The following is a 20804-nucleotide window of genomic DNA, read 5'->3' on the forward strand; positions in this document are numbered from 1 at the left end:
GCAGGCTTAAATAGTGGTGGTGATTGGTGACTGAGAACAGGTGCTTAAAGAGATGGGGAGGGGCACACAACCATTTTGCAGAGCAGTATACGACATTTCCAGATGTATTTCATTTATTTTGCATGTTTGAAACAAATAATATTGTGCATTTATTATTATATCAGGTATGGTAAGGTTTTAGTTGTGCTGCCTCTTTGACATCAAATTAGACTTTGTGTAGCTTCTGATTTTTCAATTAATTTGACAGCCATGTTATAAAGTGGACTCTATGTCCGCTTCAATTACCTCCACAGTCATGGGGAAAACTGCTGACTTGACTGTTCTCCAAAAGTCAGTCAGTGACACAATCCATGAGTAAAACGCGCCCAATAAGCTCAAGAAGATGGTTGTTCTGTACCAAAGCACATTATGCAAAGTTAAGTGGAAAAATAAGCGTGGCAGGTAAAGATGTACAAGCAACATAGATAAGCGTATTGTTAGGATTGTGCAGTGAATCTTATTTGGGAATGTGGCAGACCTTTACGATGAGTGCACTAAGATCTGCATTCCTGTTGTCAAGCCATACAAAAAAATGCACAACATCAAGAGACTTACCTGAAGTAAGAAGAAAAAGAACTGGACTATGGCACAGTGGGCTGAAGTCCTATTTTCAGATTAAAGTAAATACTGCATTACATTTGGAAATCGGGGACACTGGAGGAAGACCGCACACGATCCATGTCGCTTGAGTATGTATATGTACAATAAACCCTCCAATATGAAGTAATATTATTACATATATTTTGTACATTAATTGAATAAACTTGAAAATAAAGAATTTTTTTTTAAATCCAAGCAAAATGATGATATGTGGGATCTTTGACAGCCAGACCCGGAAGAACCATCCTTGACCCCGCCCCTGAAATCACCAGTGCTTAGCATTACAGACTATTCGTTCTAGCTTAGCCAGGATGCCGTCGGGTTCTGCACCAACAAAAATGAGAAAACGCACCCAAATTTGTCCTTCTTTGACCTCCTGTGGGGTCAACCTGATGGGATAAAGCTGTGGCTGTTACAGTTGAGGCTCATTCATCAGCTGGGGAAATTTGCATCCATCTAGTCATTACTGGTTATTAGCCGCTTAGTTATAGCCTCTCATGCTGGTACTGTATGAGCATACTTTATGAGGCAGCACGGTAGCGCAGCTGTTCAATCCAGGACCTCCGTGTGTGGAGTTTGCATGTTCTCCCCGTGTCTGCATGTGTGTAACCTGCCTCCTGCCCATTAACAGCTGGGATAGGCTCCAGCATTCCTGCGACCATTGTGTGGCTAAGAAAATGGATGGATGGATGGATGGATGGATGGATATATACGTGTAAGCACAGAACACTTCCCAGTTACTATTGATGGCGATGCACATGTGCAAACCCGCCGGTCGATCGTGAGAGGCTTGCTGCTTGAAAAGTAGAACTTAGGGTAAAACAAATCTCCACAGTTCTTATAATAGGACTGCTATTGTTAGTCGTCAGTGCCACGCCCCTCTCCAATATGTCAAGTTCCGCCTGTGTGTATTCTGACTCAAACGCTTGAACATTGTACATTATTTTTGTTTTGTTTGCTCAATGGCAAGAGTAGTAATAACACGGAGCATCGACTCGTTGTTATACTCACTTTATTGCTCTAAGCACACAACACTTTCCGGTTACTATTTACGGTGCGCGTGCACCCCCGCCCCTCCTGCAGCCAGTCGATCGCGAGAGGCTGACTGCTTTAAAAGTAGAACTTGGGGTAAAAAAATTGGCTGGCTGCTTGAAAAGTCGAGCTTGGGGTTAAAAAAAAAAAAAAAAAAGTCTGGCCATGCCTGCTGTATTTTCTCTACATCTAAACCAACTCCATAGAAAAGCATCAAACAAATCTCGGAGGTCCATATATTGGGATTATTGTTCATTTTTAGTGCCACACCCCCTCTCCAACATGTCAAGTGCTGGATGTGTGTATTCTGGCTAGAGCGCACAGGCTTGAACATTGTACATCATGCTATTTTTGCTTTGTTTGTTTATAATTATTTTTCACAAAAATCTGTCACAAAATGCCAGATAGTGGACGTTGTCTGTTTGGTGAAAGGTATCCACAAGCAATGCGGTGTCACGAAAGCAAGCCCTGCAGCTGTGGCAACCACTGATAGGCTGTCAGTTTTCCGGCCGGGCTCATTGGAATGTCTGAGCGAGAGAGGAATTTCGATAATATTTTTCCAATTTAGAGATGTTTCTTGGTGAAATCTGTGGATAACTCTGGCATTAAAAGACACACTGAACCCTCATCTACTAACTTTTAATGTCTGCTCCCATTCCTATAATTATGGGGAGAGTCTTCCTTTAAAAAATATTTTTATTGGTTCCCAAGCCATATCATACATTTTTAGATTTATTTCATTGTATTTTGTAATAGTATACTGAATAGAAATTATGACACAAGAATGGATTAAAGATAAGATTAGGTATCGATTTATTCAAGGTCTCATTTTCCAAATGCTTAACTTTAGTATGTGAGGAAAACAACAAATCTTGAGATATTCATCAGTCAGGCATCCTGCTCCAAACCAGAAGTCTGACATCGTACTGACCATGTGACAGGCCACAAGGTATCCAGACTGCCAGAATGTACACAAGAGTGGTATGTTCTTGGATTGAAAATAGTCTAAAGAGGTCTACTCACCTGATGGTAAAAAACATGAACCCCCCCCACAAAAAAAAAAAAAAGAAAAACAACCATAAAAAAAAACCCACACATTGTAATCCAAAAACACCTGTAAGTTTTCTCAGACTGGGTCATTGATTTAAAGCAACTCATAAATCTGTAACAGAAACAGGAATTGCTTTTGAACATCATTAATCATTTGTGGTCACAAAATCAATATTGTGCAAGTGCAAAAGCAGTGATTGAGCTGTATTTAACTGTGACTGGCAATGAGTATTAAACCTGTGGGGTAAAGTATTTGTTTCAATGTCAGAAAGTGAGCGAGTTATTTTTCGCAAATGAATTATTCATTGACACCTATAGATTTTTTTAGATTTGATTTTACTCAGTAAAGTTAGCTCATCTCTAACCACTTGGGTTTTAGAACTTGAGTGTCACTTGAGAGTCACCCTTCGGACAGAAAAATGTCAGCTCGCTCTTTCACTGATGCCAGTTGCTTTCTCACTACTGAAGAGGTGCCCTTGATCTTGAAAACAAACAAACAAACAAACGAGCATATACCCCCTGTATAGTCAATTGAAAGGTACTTGTGGAGGTCGTGAAATGTCAATAGAAATAGATTATGAGCATCTGCGATGTGATTTGAGTGTATATTGAGAAACATCACAAATGCTGCAAAGCAATTTCTGACAGGTTCTCAAGTGGAATAGGATGATTACAGTGAAAGTACACTGAAAAGTGTACTGAAAGTTCATATGGTCTTTTCTTCATAGTAGTCCAATTACGATGACGTCTTTGGTAGAGCACAATTGCACATGGGATTGCTTCATTAATATTTTGAAAAGGCCAGACGTAAGTGGTTTGCTACAGCAATGATATCAACAATAACCTCAACTTCACCAATAAGTTTTTATTGTATTTCTTAAAAACAACACATCAGTTCAGTAGAGCATTCTTTGTGGAAAGTAATATCTGAGATAATTAAAAATGACTGTCTATACAATTAGACATGGCAATTGGTGAAACACCTCCCTCCAGAATCATGTTCCACTGTTACAAACCTCAGTTTTGACCTTCTAAGCGCAAATGTCAACGCAACTGCCCGTTCTTTTGAAGTCTTTTGCAGTGCAAAGGGGCACTCAGGGACCTTTAATGACCACATAGGTATCAGCTGCCCTAAATAACGCACTCGCCACGGTTGACAGGAAGAGACCTTTCAGACCAACATTTTAAAGGGTACTGTTTAAAAAACTCAAGTGAGCTATGAAAGCAAATCATGAGTGTCAATTTTGATGATTCTTGCTCAAATCTGTACCAAAATTTCACATTCCTTCATGTAATAAAAAGTAATGTTGAAATATAGTTTTTGTTTGTTTGTTTACCAAACCCCCTTTAACAGTAAATGAACAATAGTGAGGTGTGCTGGAGTCGATCCCAGCTGTCTTCAGGCAGAAGGCGGGGTTGCCAGCCAATCGCAGGGCACACAGAAACAAACAACCATTCGCACTAACATTCACACTTGAGGGCAATTTGAGTCTCCAATTAATACATGTTTTGGGGATGTGGGAGGAAACCAGAGTAATCAGAGAAAACCTACAAAGGCAGGGCTGGGATTTGAAACCAGGTCCTCAGAACTGTGGGGTAGACTCAGCCCCTGGAAACCTCAGGTCCACCCAGTCGTCCAATGTTCCGTCTTACCTATTCCCATCTTAAAATAAATGGATGAATAGTTAGACAAAAATCTTTGGCTTCTGATTTCATATTAAGTTTTTCCTTCAATTTTAGTGGATGTGTAATGTATTTACGGTAATGTTAAAAGTAATAACAGTCCAATGTGACCAACCACAATAAGCCACGTTTTCAGTATATTTTTTATTGCAGTAGATTCTCAGAAAAACAAGACCCAGCATTCATTATATACCGTAATTTCTAGAGTAAAATGTGTCCTGAAGTATAATGCGCACCCCCAAAGTTGACCTAAAAAACCCTTTTACCAATGTACAATGGGCACCACCAATTTGCTGCTATCCACATACTCAAAATATTAGGAATTATCTGTATTTTGCTAGGTTTGTACTTTTATTGTTTGTACTTGTATTGTACAACAATCATTAATAATAATCTTTGTGCATGTAGTGATGTAGCAGTAATATATATAGGCCACAGGACATGCTTGTCCTGGTCCCTGCAATTGTCAGAACTGTCAGGGCCCTGCTGGTCCCTGTCCTACCGGTCCCCGATGTGGCACGCACCTGCTTACAATCGGCGGAGGCGTATACCTGTGCCTCGTCTCTTGTAATTACGTCCCGGTTATATAGAACCACACGTACGGTCTGGCCTTTGCCAGATCGTTGCTTCATGCCTTGTTCCCGCACTCTCGTAATCCCGTTCCTGATCTCCCGTATACCGACCCCTGCCTGCCCAATGACCTGCCTCCTATGCCTGACGTCCTTGTTACTGCTTCTCCCATTGACTGCCTGCCTGATCCCCAACACTTGACTGAATAAATAAGTTTCCCGATCTGCCTCTACGTCTCCCGAGCCATCTATTTGTGTCCAACCCCGTGTTCTGGTCATGACAGAACAATCTGGGCATAACATGGACCCAACTGACTCAGTTGTGATCTGCCAGTCCTTGCAGATCCAGGGCAGACGTATCACTAAGCAGAAAGCTGCTCTCCAGTTAACTAATCACTGGTTACAGGAGATGTGTGCTCTGCTGGACTTGTGGTTCACGTCCATCTCCAGGGCTGTCGACGCCAGTCCGCTGACAGCAACCGCCGCCCCGAGCCCTTGTCGGTCCGCCTCCGCTCCCTTGCTGGTCAGGGACACCCAGCGGAGCGTGTGCAAGCCACTCTCCCGACCCGAGCGGTTCTCTGGAGACACAGGTAATAATAAACCCTTCCTCGCCCAAAGTGATTCCATTTTGAATTGCAGCCCTCCGCTTTCCCCACTGACTGCTACCGGATAGCCTTCGTGATATCCCATCTGAAGGGGAGCGCAGAGGCTTGGGCCACAGCCAAATGGATCTGCGGTTCCAATACCTGCCGCACCTGAACCGCCTTTCTGTGTACAATGACCCAGGTGTTTCAATACGTGTCCCTGGAACATGAGGCGGCAGCTGCTTTGATTTGGCTCCGGTCGGGGCACCACAGCGATGTGGATTACGCCTTTAAATTCCGCAATCGAGCAGTGGAGAGCGGGTAGAACGAGTGAGCGCTCCTCCACGCATTCTTTCAGGGGCTCTCGTCCGGGATTCAAAATTACCTCATCGCAGTGGAACTGTCCACAGACCTGGACTTGCTCATCGCCCTTGCCCTGGGGGTCGACTAATACAATCGCAATACAGGGGAGGGTCGAAGCGCTACGGGCGGAAGTTCAACAGATTTAGTTCGTTTTTTTTTTTCAAGTTTTAAGTTCAACGTATCACAGACCACGCGCTAGTTCAGGTTGTTCAGACGGAGTCCATGCAAGATGAGGGGTTCACGGCTACCCGCAGGAACGACAACGACGCAAGCGAGAGGGTCACTGTTACTACTGCGGATGGATTCCCATTCAAACCCGTACGACCCGCACTCAAGGTATCCATGACGGTGAGTCTGAATTACACCGCGGACAGCCAGACGTATTCCCTGCTTCAGGTGACGTTAAGGGCAGGAGAACGTTCATACATGGCTACGGTGTTCATTGACTCTGGGTCTGACGCCAATCTCCCGAACCTGCGAGTGATTGACTTATTGGGCTTAGAGACTTTAAGAACGCAACGTCTTCGACAAGTTTATGCAGTCAATGGCATGTTTTTGTGCCAGATTACTCAGCACACTCAGACTTTAAACATATTGTTCCCAGAATCACACAGTGAACGCTTGAGTTTTCAGGGGTTCAATTCAGAAAACAGTGACATCATCTCGGGGAGTCCCTGGCTCATGCAACATAACCCTCTCATTGACTGGCCATCCGGACAAAGCAAGTCATGGGGTTTGAAATGCGGAGGCGCGTGCTTCACATCCCCTGATAAGGAGGCCTCGCATGTCGCTTCGGAGCCTCCGAGGCACTCTACGCAGGAACCAGATTTAACCTTGGTCCCTGACTGCTGCTTGGATCTGAAGGAGGCCCTGAACACCAAGCCATGAGGGTCTATGTGGAGGAGTCGCTGGTGGCGGGTTTCATGAGACCCTTGTCATCACCTGCCGCAGCGGGCTTCGTCTTCGTAAAGAAAATGGATAAATCCCTGCGTCCCTGCATTGACTATTTAAATGACATCACCATAAAAAACAGGTATCCTCTTCCCCTAATCGCCACAGCCTTCGAGCTGCTGAAGGGAGCCTGGATATTTACTAAGATGGACCTGAGGAACGCGTACCACCTGGTGCACATTAGGGAGGGAGACGAATGTAAAACTGCCTTAACACGGCCACGGGGCACTATGAGTACCTGGTGATGCCTTTTGGACTGACGAATGCACCAGCGGTGTTCCAGAACTTTGTCAATGACGTCCTGCGCGAGATGCTCAATAGGGATGTTTTCGTATATCTTGACAACATGCTGATCTTTTCCCTGGATGAGGATTCCCATATCTGGCATGTCCGGTCCGTGCTGCACTAGCTGTTGCGGCACGAATTGTACGTGAAGGCACAGAAGTGCGAATTCCATCAACCCTCCGTCTCGTTCCTGGGTTTTATCCTGGCCCAGTGGGAAATTCGCATGGATCCTGGCAAAGTTAAGGCCGTTCTTTAGTGACCCACTCCCACGAATTGCAAAGAGGTACCAAGATTCATTGGGTTTTATTAATTTTTATTGCAAGTTTATTTTTTTTTATTTTAGCACCATAGCTGCCCCCTTGCATACACTCACCTCTCCCCGCAGTGCCTTCGACTGGGATCCGGTCTGCTAGGCGGATTCCAGCAAACTCAAGGCCGGCTTCACGTCAACCTTGGTCCTCATCCTGTCTGACCCTGATAGGCAGTTTATTCTCGAGTTCCAGGGATGGGAGACTACACCCCTGCGCTTTACTCTCCAAGAGGCTGACGCCGTCGGAACAGAACTATGATATCGGAGACCCGGAGTTGCTCGTCGTCAAGACGGCCATGGCACAGGAGGGGACTCAGGATCCTAGTGCTAACGGACCATAAAAATCTTGAATATCTAAAAACCGCCAAGAGGCTGAATGCCCGGCAAGCTAGGTGGGGCCTCTTTTTCACTAGGTTCTGCTTAACTATGCCCTACCGGATGGGGGTCCAAAAACAGGAAACCCGATGCGCTGTCACATATATACGATGGGGAGAGGCGCGAACCAGATCACGCACTGATTCTTCCAGACACCTGCTTCGTGTCGACCTTCACTTGTGGGATTGAGGTCCAAGTAAAAAAAGTGCTTAAAAACACCCCCAGTCTGGCAGGTTGCCCTGCCAACAGACTGTGTTGTGCCTCCTATGAGGGAGAAGTTGATTGACTGGGCCCACCGAACCGCACTGTGTGTCACCCGGGCAAGACGTGGTCGGTGGATGAAGAGCGCTTTTGGTGGCCTAACATCAAAAAAGACATCCAAGAATATGTCAATGCGTGCAATTGCAATCAATTGCGCTGCCAATAAACCCTCTCGGCAACGGCCGGCGGGAGAGCTTCGTCCACTGCCCATTGCTCGACCTCCATGGTCCCACATATCCCTAGATTTCGTGACCAGTCTGCCATCTTCAAGTGGTCACAGCTTTCAATAGTGGATCAGTTCTCAAAAAATATTCATTTCATCCCGCTGCCGAAAAGCCCCTCCGCCAAGCAGACCGCCGAGCTTCTGTTGGACAAAGTGTTCCGGTACCACAGCTTGCCTACCGACAGGTGACCCCAATTCGTTTCACGATTTTGGAGGGGCTTTTGCTCACAGATAGAGGCCACGAGTTTGTCCTCGGATCAGCACCAAGAGTCCAATGGCCAGACTGAACAAGTCAATCAGGACATGGAAACCGGTCTCCGTTGCCTGGCCTCTCATGACCCCGCCTCATGGAGTCGGCAGCTCGACTGGGTGGAATACTCCCACAACTCCCTTCCAGCGACTTTGACAGGAATGTCACCCTTCCATTTGGTGCATGGCTACCCTTCCTCTCTCTTCCCGTCTCTAGACACTGACTCACCGGTGCCATCGGCATTGGCCATGGTAAGGCGCTGTAAGCAGACCTGAGAGTGAGCCAGACGAATGCTCCTACATATGGGGTGCACCTACAAGGCCGCAGTGGCCCACAAGAGGTTGAGGGCACCAACCTATAAAGTTGGACAAGTGCATCTAGCTGTCAGGGAGAGGCCTCCCGCTATGAAGGGAATCTCCCAAGTTCGCCCCAGGTTCGTCAGTCCTTTCCCTGTCAAGGTGACCAACCCAGTTGCAGTATCATTGAAACTCCCGAGATCGATGTGGGTCCACCCTACCTTTCATGTCAGTCTGCTCAAGCCAGCTTGGTTGTCGCCACTGGTCCCACCTGTTGAGCTCCCTCCTCCCCCCGCATGGTTGATGGGGGCCCGGTCTACACTGTGAGCCGGCTACTGTCATCTTGCCGTCGGGGAAGGGGTGTCCAGTTCCTGGTAGACTGGGAGGGCTATGGTCCCGAAGAACGATCATGGATCTCGTCCTGATTCGTGGTTGATCCCTCCCTCATCAAAGACTTTCTCGTCTCTCACCCCATGGCGCCTGCGCCGTCCGGGGCCAGCAATTAAGTGGGGGGTACTGTACTGTCATGGCCCTTTCGGTCCCTGTCATAGCCGTACCGGTCGCCAATGCGGGATGCAACTGCGAAAATCGGCGGAGGCGCACAACTGTGGGAAAGGTTGTTTTAGCCAACAGTGTGGCCGAGGTCCTAGTGATAATGAAATGATCTTTGGCTTAGTGGAAGTTAATACTGCCTTCACAACAGTGGCATGGTAACTCCGCTGGTAAAGCGTTGGCCTTACAGTTCTGAGGACCTTGGTTTGATTTTTGTGGAGTTTTGTGTGTGTGTGTCTGTGTGGAAAATTGTGGAATTTGCATTTTTTCGCCGTGCCTGCGTAGGTTTTCTCTGGGCACTCTGGTTTCTGGTCCTTAAATGATTCTTTTTCTTACTGGGCAGAACATGGCACCGAACATTTTGCGAATTACTTCTATCCGAATTATGGCAAAATTTTGTGATACAGTAAGGCCGTACCATGTAAGAAAGTACTGTGTCCTATGGTGGTGGCAACACGTGTGAAGACGCTACAAACCGGCGAGCATTTCTTTGTTGCGCGCCCATTACGTCACATCCACGCTCGTAGGTCATGTGAGTCGTCAGAGTTGTAGCACCCATGAAAATTCTTAATTGCCGATAAAAATCTTCTAAAAACACCATTACATGGGAGAGGAGAAACATCACATTGTCAAGGTACAGTACATATGACATAACCTATTGGATATATTGTAATTCCAAACCACTGGAATTTCCTTTTAAGTTAAATCAAACTCAGGGGCAGTCGTTTCTGCTGTTTGGTGCAGTAGCAACAAATATGTTACGCTATAAAATCATAACATGCAAAGATTCCCCAGAGTTCAGAGTTTCGGTTGGTGGGGCACATTACCATAATATACAGGGAGTCCACAGTCTACCACTGAGATCCATTCCCACAGTAGTTGGGTTCCGAGTGCTAACGGACCATAAAAACCTTGAATATCTAAAAACCGCCAAGAGGGTGAATGCCCAGCAAGCTAGGTGGGCCCTCTTTTTCACTAGGTTCTGCTTCACTATGTCCTACCGGCCTGGGGTCCAAAAACGGGAAACCCGATGCGCTGTCCATTCCAAGTAACAATTTCGGATGACCGCTGGAATTGGCTTCAGCAGACCCTTGTGAGGCTCAGTTGCTCAGAAATGGAAGGGTGTTGGTGCTTCATATCAAATATCTAAAATACATTAAAGTAAACAACATAAGATACTTCACTTACTATTAGGGAAGGGAGGCTGGGATGGTGAAGAATTAAGTTAGGCTGCACTCAGGTCTTACTAAGTAAGCCAGTGCAGGCAGCCGTTGCTAGTGGTAAATTTCGCCTCGGCGCCCTCTCCTTTCTGCTCTTTTAAAGTTGGGAAAATACGCTGTGCCTTTTCGCTGAATGAATATGAGGCTAATAGTAAGCCTATGTTGATTCGGATCCTTGATCCATAATGCAAGTAAACTTTCCATCTCAGCAAATGATCGAAAAACATTGCTTCATTTTTTTTTCTTCACAAAAGAAGTTGCGTCGTGATCACTATATCCCTCATGGGGACGAAACCCGTCACGTGCGTTAAAATACGGGCTTTGTCCTTAAAAATAATTGCCACGGCCATCTGACTAAGCCCAAGTCTTTCTGTCCATCATGTCCGTCGGTTTTAATAATTTCTCCGTATTTTTTTTTCTTAATTTTTTTTTTTAATTATGGTTGAAAAGGGCAAATAAACTCCCAGCGCACAAGCACAGATAAGCCACGAGCTAAGTAGAAGCAGTATTGTGCTGGGGCCATAATGGCGGACCAGATTCGGGTGTTGTGAACTCGAAACGTTTTAGGTCGAGACCGTCTTAAACAGAGAACTCCCTGTATATAAATCTGTAACATAAGACATTGAAAATCATATTGAAATTTATATTTATACCTTTTTTTTACCACTCTATGTACCTGCATACGACTATAAAATGTGATTGTATTTTTTATTTTTCATCCATACCTAAATATAATGCACTTTATTGACTTTTTGAAAATATTTTTGGAAAACATTGCACAGTATTTTCAAGAAATTATGGTACACACTCTTAAAAGCTGTGCAATTGGACAATTTGTTGAACGGAGTCTGTTGAAAAAAAATAGCAGTGTGGCATTGAATCAGTGAGGTAATCAATTTTGTGAAAAACAGGTATGAATCAGGTGACCCCTGTTTAAGAATGAAGTCAGCACCTGTTGAACTTGGATTTCTCCTTGAAAGCCTGAGGAAAGTGGATCGTTCAACACATTGATCAGAAGAATAGCGTACTTTGATTAAGAGTTTGACTGGAGAGGTGAAAACTTATAAAGAGGTGCAAAAGATTATAGGTTGTTGAGCTAAAATGACCTCAAATGCCTTAAAATGGAGAGCAAAACTAGGGAGCTTCAAAATGGTTTGGTTTTCTACCATAGATTGTTCTCTGGTCTTCACATTTGCTTAACAGCAAATGTAGTTTTCAAAGGTAAAATCCAAAGCAAAAAAACAAGCACGATCTAATGTTTGAGCAATTAATCTATAAAACAACGCCTCAGCAACTGGAAAACCCATCAGTCACTTGTTGCAATACTTTTGCTTGCTTGAAAAGTCTGTGGCTCCAAACCATGTGTTCCCTCCTGAGTTGTTTAAAAAAATCTAAATGTAAATACCTTGAAATAAAAGTTGGAATTATAAACTCGTGTATCATATTCATCTTTTGATTTGAAACCCATGAGCCTTATACAACAACCATCCATTCATCATCCATCCATCCATCCATCCATCCATCCATCAATTTTCTGAGCCGCTTATCCTCACGAGGATCGTGGGGATGCTGGTGTTTATCCCAGCTATCTTTGGGCAGGAGCCAGGGTAACCCTATATTGCTTGCTAGCCAATCACAGGGCACAGAGACAGACAACAGTCGGACTCACAATCACAGCTCCGGGCAATTTAGAGTCTCCAATTGATGCATTTTTTTGGAATGTGGGAGGAAACAAGAGTACTCTGAGAAAACCCACACAGGTGACAGATTTTCCAATACTCTGATTGTGAAAAGGCAATCTTATTAATCTAACGTATCAATCTTCTTTGCATTCAGAATTTGATTGCCACCTCAAAGAAATATCCAAATGTTTTTTTTCCGCAATTTTCATAGTCAAAGAAAACTTTTTTCCCAACGGGATGATATTTAAGTGATGTTTTTTTGTATGGATAGGACTATTATCTGTTCTGTTTAGATCTGGAAATACCACAGGATATAACTTCACAATCATTGGAAGTGTCTTCCATGGTGACCTTGGAATTTTTAGCTCATATCCAATATTTCTGTTTGCTATGCTGCCGAAGACTCCCACCATGCTGGAATTGTCACGAACGAGGCTCGAGGGCAAATCCAAATGCACGACTAAAGAGGCAGGCAGGTAGTACAAAGAAGGTCTTTATTTGTTCCGAGGTCGGTTACCAGCAAGTCAGTCCAAACGAACAGAAGTACTAGTAGAGGCAGGCTTACAAGGGTAGTCAGGGGACAGGCGACGGTCGGTACACAGAAGGCAGAAGTCAGGCAAACGGGAGTGCGGGAACGAGGCATCAAAGGCAACGATCTGGCGGAGGACTAGTCGTCCCCCGGGTCCTATATATACTGAGAGTCATTAGGGTTCATGAAATGCAGCCCTATGGGGGGCACAAACCAGTGCAATCTGTAGGCCGGTCCCAAGCCTGGATCATTGCAGAGGGTTGCGTCAGGAAGGGCATCCGGCATAAAAACTGTGCCAAACAAATATGAGCGTTCATCTAAAGAATCCCATACCGGATCGGTCATGGCCCGGGTTAACAACACCCGCCCCCGGCACTGCTAATCTGCAGGGCGTCAGTGGAAATTCACTACTACTATGCTACCGTGGGTCGAAGACAAGAAGAGGAGGAAACTGGATTCGTCGCTAGAAGAAGAAGAGGAATGCACAAAGCCTACAACTGAGTGTAGGGACCTTGAATGTTGGGACTATGACAGGAAAAGCTCAGACGTTGGTTGACATGATGATTAGGAGAAAGGTTGATATTCTGTGCATCCAAGAGAGCAGGTGGAAAGGTAGTAAGGCTAGAAGTTTAGGAGCAGGGTTGAAATTATTCTACCACGGAGTAGATGGGAAGAGAAATGGAGTAGGGGTTATTTTAAAGGTTAGAGCTGGCTAAGAATGTCTTGGATGTGAAACGAGTATCAGATCGAGTGATGAGACTAAAATTTAAAATTGAGGGTGTTATGTATAATGTGGTTAGCGGCTATGCCCCACAGGTAGGATGTGAGAAATTCTGGAAGGAACCAGATGAAATAGTTCTGAGCATCCCAGACAGCGAGAGAGTTGTGATTGGTGCAGATTGTAATGGACATATTGGGAAAGGAAACAGGGGCAATGAAGAAGTGATGGGCAAGTACGGCATCCAGGAAAGGAATTTTGAGGGAAAGATGGTGGTGGACTTTGCAAAAAGGATGGAGATGGCCGTAGTGAACACTTATTTCCGGAAGAGGGAGGAACATATAGTGACCTACAAAAGCGGAGGTAGAAGCACGCGGGTGGATTATATTTTGTGCAGACGATGTAATCTGAAGGAGATTACTGACTATAAAGTAGTGGTAGGGGAGAATGTAGCTCGACAGCATAGGATGGTGGTGTGTAGGATGACTCTGGTGGTGGGTAGGAAGATTAAGAAGACAAAGGTAGAGCAGAGAACCATGTGGTGGAAGCTGAGAAAGGAAGAATGTTGTGCGGCCTTCCGGAAACAGGTGAGACAGGCTCTCGATGGACAACCAAAGTTCCCGGAAGACTGGACTACGACAACCAAGGTAATCAGAGAGACAGGCAGGAGAGTATTTGGTGTGTCTTTTGGTAGGAAAGGGGAGAAGGAGAAGGGGACTTGGTGGTGGAACCCCAAAATACAGGATTCATACAAGAAAAGAGATTAGCGAAGAAGAAGTGGGACACTGAGAGGACTGAGGAGAGGCGAAATGAGTACATCGAGATGCGACGTAGGGCAAAGGTAGAGGTGGCAAAGGCTAAACAAGAGGCATATGAAGACATGTACACCAGGTTGGACACGAAACAAGGAGAAAAGGATCTCTACAGGTTGCCCAGACAGAGGGATAAAGATGGGAAGGATGTGCAACAGGTTAGGGTGATTAAGGATAGAGATGGAAATGTGTTGACTGGTGCCAGTAGTGTGCTAAATAGATGGAAAGAATACTTTAAGAAGTTGATGAATGAAGAAAATGAGAGAGAAGGAAGAGTTGAAGAGGCAAGTGTGAAGGACCAGGAAGTGGCAATGATTACTAAGGGGGAAGTCAGAAAGGCACTACAAAGGATGAAAAATGGAAAGGCAGTTGGTCCTGATGACATACCGGTAGAGGTATGGAAGCAATTTGGAGAGATGACTGTGGAGTTTTTGACCAACTTATTCAACAGAATACTAGCGGGTGAAAAGATGCCTGAAGAATGGAAGAAAAGTGTTCTAGTTCCCATTTTTAAGAACAAAGGTGAAGTTCAGAGCTGTGGGAATTATAGAGGAATAAATTTGATGAGCCACACAATTAAGTTATGGGAAAGAGTAGTGGAGGCTAGACTCAGGACAGAAGTAAGTATCTGCGAGCAACAGTATGGTTTCATGCCTAGAAAGAGTACCACAGATGCATTATTTCCCTTGAGGATGCTAGTGGAAAAGTACAGAGAAGGTCAGAAGGAGCTACATTGTGTCCTTGTGGATCTAGAGAAGGCCTATGACAGAGTACCAAGAGAGGAAGTGTGTACTGCATGCGTAAGTCTGGTGTGGCAGAGAAGTATGTTAAAATAGTACAAGACATGTATGATGGCAGCAGAACAATGGTGAGGTGTGCCTTAGGTGTGACAGAGGAATTTAAGGTGGAGGTGGGACTGCATCAGGGATCAGCTCTGAGCCCCTTCCTGTTTGCAGTGGTAATGGATAGGCTGACAGATGAGGTTAGACTGGAATCCCCTTGGACCATGATGTTCGCAGATGATATTGTGATATGCACTGAAAGCAGGGAGCATGCAGAGGAACAATTAGAAAGATGGAGACATGCACTGGAAAGGAGAGGAATGAAGATTAGCCGAAGTAAAACAGAATATATGTGCGTGAATGAGAAAAGTGGAAGGGGAAGAGTGAGGCTACAGGGAGAAGAGATAGCGAGGGTGGACGACTTCAAATATTTAGGGTCAACAATCCAGAGCAATGGTGAGTGTGGCAAGGAAGTGAAGAAACGGGTCCAAGCAGGTTGGAACAGCTGGCGAAAGGTGTCTGGTGTGTTATGTGACAGAAGAGTCTGCTCGGATGAAGGGCAAAGTTTACAAAACAGTGGTGAGGCCGGCCATGATGTACGGATTAGAGACGGTGGCACTGAAGAAACAACAGGAAGCGGAATTGGAGGTGGCAGAAATGAAGATGTTGAGGTTCTCGCTCGGAGTGAGCAGATTGGATAGAATTACAAATGAGCTCATTAGAGGGACAGCCAAAGTTGGATGTTTTGGAGACAAGATTCGAGAGAGCAGACTTCGATGGTTTGGACATGTTCAGAGGCGAGAGACTGAGTATATTGGTAGAAGGATGCTGAGGATGGAGCTCCCAGGCAAAAGAGCGAGAGAAAGACCAAAGAGAAGGTTTATGGATGTGGTGAGGGAAGACATGAGGGCAGTTGGGGTTAGAGAGGAAAATGCAGGAGATAGGCTAAGATGGCAAAAGATGACACACTGTGGCGACCCCTAACGGGACAAGCCGAAAGGAAAAGAACAAGAAGAAGATTAGGGTTCATGAGGTGCAGGTGTGTGAGTGCTTGGCCGGAGGAACCAGTGGAGATGGATGGGTTGGATGCAGTTTGCTGATGTGGAAAGTCAGGTGGACCCTCATTGACCTAGGTAATTTGAGCGACACGGCATCAGGGTTAACAATCTTGGTGATCGGAAACGGGCCAACGAACCTGGGAGCGAGTTAGCACGATTCTGTCCGCAGCGGCAGGTCCTTGGTGGAGAGCCACACCCGCTGTCCCACCTTGAGTTCTGGTGTAACTCTCCTCTTGCTGTCCGCTGCGAACTTGTAGACGCTGCCCATGCGCAGCAGCGTCCTCGGAGCTGCCTCCCAGGTTCGTTTGCAGCGTCGCACCACCGCCAGGGCCGACGGCATCGTGGAGTCGATCGCCAATGAAGGGAACAGAAAGGGAGGGTATCCGTGTACGACGTGGGGTGGAGCCATTCCAGTCGAAGCGGAGGGTAGAGAATTGTGGGCGTACACTACTCATTTGAGGTGCTGGGTCCTTGTGCTCTGGTCCCTGGATGCCAAGCATCAAAGTCTGGTTTCCAAGTCTTGATTGACCCTCTCGGTCTGGCCGTTGGACTCCGGGTGATGGCCCGATGTTAGACTTGCTGAGGCGCCGATGAGGGTGCAGAATTTCTTCCAAAAACGGGCGACGTATTGCGGACCTCTGTCCGAGAAGATGTCCCGGGGGAACCCGTGGTAACGTACCACCTCATCTAATAATAGTTGGGCTGTCTGCTTGGCCGAAGGGATCTTCGGGACGAAGTGAACTATCTTAGAGAACCGGTCCACTATAGAAAGCACCACAGTGTTCCCTTGTGAGGGTGGTAGGCCGGTGACGAAGTCAAGTGCTCTGTGCGACCATGGGCGGGACGGGATGGACAGAGGCCGCAACTCTCCAACTGGCCGTAGGCGAGACGTCCTATTGGCCGCACACACCGGGCAGGCATTGATGAATTCCCTCACGTCCTTACTAAGGTTGGGCCACCAGAATCTCTGTTCGTATACCGAACGAGTCATTGCCATGCCCGGGTGGCAGACTGTCTTGTTGGTATGGGCCCAGGTGATGACATCCCCACGCAGCAACGGTACGACGAAGAGGCGGTCAAACAGACAACCCGCGGGAGCCAGCGTCTCCCTCAGGGTCTCCTTCACCCGCGACTCGACCGCCCAGATGAAGCCGGACACGAAGCATACCTCTGGTAGGATGGAAGCAGGTCCTGGACCACTCAAAAGTGCTGTGCGGGGACATAAGAGCGCGCAGAGGGGCGGCAACGGAACTAAAGTTTCGGATAAACTTCCGGTAAAAGTTTGTGAAGCCGATGAACCTCTCCATGCCCTTCCTACAGGTGGGAGTGGGCCACCGCGGCACTCCATCGACCTTCCCAGGATCTATACGTATCTCCCCCTCCGCCCGGATGAAGCCCAGGAAGGACACGGATGCTCGGTGAAATTCACATTTTTCCATTTTTCCAAACAGTTGATGTTGTAACAATCGCTGGAGCACCGCTCTGACCTGTCGGACATGGGAGGCCAGGTTTGACGAGAAAATCAGAATGTTATCTAAATACGCAAAAACATTCTTATTAAGAAATTCTCGGAGAACATCGTTCATGAAGTTCTGAAAAACTGCCGGGGCATTCGACAACCCGAACGGCATCACCAAGTATTCATACTATCCCATCGGAACGCCGTCTTTCATTCATCCCCCTCCGGATCCTACCTCCAGTGGTATGTACTGCGCAGGTCCAACTTGGTGAAGATCCGGGCTCCCTGAAGAAGTTCAAGGCCGTGGCGATCAGCAGCAGAGGATCCCTGTTCTTTACTGTGACCTCGTTGATTCCTCGATAGTCGATGCAGGGTCGTAGCGTAGTGTCCTTCTTCTTGACGAAGAAGAACCCTGCACCGGCTGGTGAGGACGACGGATGGATGAGGCCGGCGGCCAGCGACCCCTCCACGTCTTCCCTCATGGGCTGGTGCTCTGGTCCTGTTAAGGAAAATAATTTCCCTCTAGGAGGTGAGGTGCCGGGGAGGAGTTCAATGACACATAGTGTGATGATCCTGCCGCTCCAGCCCGGGCAGTGCGGGTGCTCGCGCGCTCGCGTTAATTGGGAGGCACACACCTGCGCCTCATGCTGGCTGATTATCCCGTGTATATATAGGACTCCGATAACAACTGGTGCTCCGCCAGATCGTTGAGCTTCATGCCCCGTTCGAGTACTTCCGTATCTCTGATCGTCAACCCGTGTGTACCGACCTTCGCCTGTTCTCCGACCGACCCCGTAAGCCTGACTTCCTTGACACTTCTGCCTTCCTTGATCAATCTCCCGTGTACCGACTCCTGCCTGCCCGCTCACCTGCTCTCTTCGCCCGACGTCCCGCTGCTGCACCTGACTGCCTGCCCGATCCCCGACCATTGAATAATAAACGTTTTTCCCCGAACTACCTTGCATCGTCCGAGTCATGCATTTCGGTCCTACTCCCGTTCCGATGGGACGTGACACCTGCCAACAAGTTATCATTTATCCCAAATTACCTCTGCGTCTCCCGTGTCCCCCTGCATTTGGGTCCTACCTCCGTTCCGATGGGTCGTGACACATACGTCACTGAAAACACCTCCTTTAGGTCGTGATAGCAGGCGGGCACCGTGGTTAGCTCCGAAGCAGTACTCGATACTTCAAGTCGTACCGGCGCGACTTGAACTCTCCCGTCTTCCTAAACAGCGAAACAACGTTTACAACAGTCCTCGCCCCATGCCTTGATCTGACCTGTGGCCCAATCTATGTGTGGATTGTGCCCCTTGAGCCACGGGCTCCCCAAGATAACATCGCTGCTGCGTGAGTAAAACGTAGAAGCTAATGCGCACCGCGTGAGCGTCCGCGAAGACCATACGAAAAGTCTGAGTGTGGTGCATTACCTGGCAGAGGAACTTGCCGTTAGCGGCGTAGGTGTTATGAAGCCGCCGGGTAGGGAAGGTCGCTGGACCCAACACCTTGACCACGCGGGGATTTATCAGGTTAGCATCCGACCCGGAGTCAACGAACACAGTCACAGTACATGAACGAGAGTCCGTTCCCAGGTCGAGGTACAGAAGCGACCGTCCTGACTCTGCCGCGGTATACCGCACACTCACCGTAGTGGAGATCTTGATGTCGGAGCGCTTTGGTCGAACCGGGCAGAGTGCGTTCAAGTGCCCCAGACGACCGCAGTAGAAACAGCACCCCTCCCGTTGACGGCGCAGGCGCTCCTCCGTTGGCCCGCCGAGAACCTCCACTCGGGCATAGCGTCTCTTTGCCCCTGCATGACCATTCATGATCGACCATGAGGGCCGATGCTATGAGAGCATCCAGCGAAGGAGGGAGATCTACGGCGATGAGAAGACCGTGCGGATCTGCGGAGAGAGCCCCTGGAAAAAAGCGTCGTGCAGGGCGTCCACGTTCCAAGGACTCTCGGTAGCGCAGATCCGGAACTCGATGGCGTATTCCGAGGCACAGCGACGACCCTGGTGGAGCGTCATGAGTGAAGCTGCCGCCCTATGTTCTGGTGCCCCATACTGGAACACCTGGGTGAGTGCGCAGACGAATGATGTCGAGGAACGGCAGGTCTCTGAGTTGTGACTCCATTCCGCCGTGGCCCATGCCTCCACCCTTACCGTCATGTGGGAAATGACGAAGGTGATTCTGGAGCAGTCCGTGGGGAAGGCAGACGCCTATAACTCGAAATGGAGGTCGCACTGGTTGAGGAAAGGTTTGACGTTCCCTGATTCGCCTGATAATCGTTCCCGCTCGGGAGAGCGGGGTTATACAGGCACGGGGAAGCTCCGTGGCAAGTGGTACGAGTGGAGCTGATACTACAGGTGGAGTGGCCACCGCCGGCGTGGCAGCCGCGCTAGCCTGGGAGGCTAACCACGGCTCAACCAAGGCACAGATCTCATGCAGCCTCTGATTGGTTCGGCACACAGAAGGCAGAAGTCAAGCAAACGGGAGTGCGGGAACGAGGTATCAAAGGCAACGATCTGGCGGAGGACTAGTATACTGAGAGTCATTAGGGTTCATGAGGTGCAGGTTGTGAGTGCTGATTGCCTGGCCCTGCCCAGCTTGGTTGGGAGCCAGGACCATGACAGGATTACCTGACGTAAGAACATATACAATAGCATGGCATGACTTTACAGTGTGTCTTTAGTTTAGATTGTTTGCAGTTGGGATCCACATTTGTGTCTAACGAAGTTATAGAATACTTTATGGAATAAAGACTATTCTGTATTCTGACAGAACCAAAACATATCCTCGAGATGTTGTTTTTAAAATGGCCAGTATTAATTACTGCATAACAGAACAATTTAAAACCTGAATCTCTCTCTCTCTCTCTCTCTCTCTCTCTTTTTTTTCTTTTTATTCAATTGCACTGTTAAATACAGTGACTGTGCTACCTGAGCTGACTTAATATTTTACCCCAGGTGAACAGAGAGCCATGACATAAACAGTTTCAGAGGACCACAAGCATTTGTCACATCAGTACCTTCTCTCCCCGCGTGGATGTGTGCCTCTCACTAAAACTGTACTACTACTACTGGACAACTGGATGCATTGACATGGACGTGACTGCACAA

This window comes from Syngnathoides biaculeatus, chromosome 3 (genome assembly GCF_019802595.1).
Source record: "Syngnathoides biaculeatus isolate LvHL_M chromosome 3, ASM1980259v1, whole genome shotgun sequence".
NCBI lineage: Eukaryota > Metazoa > Chordata > Actinopteri > Syngnathiformes > Syngnathidae > Syngnathoides > Syngnathoides biaculeatus.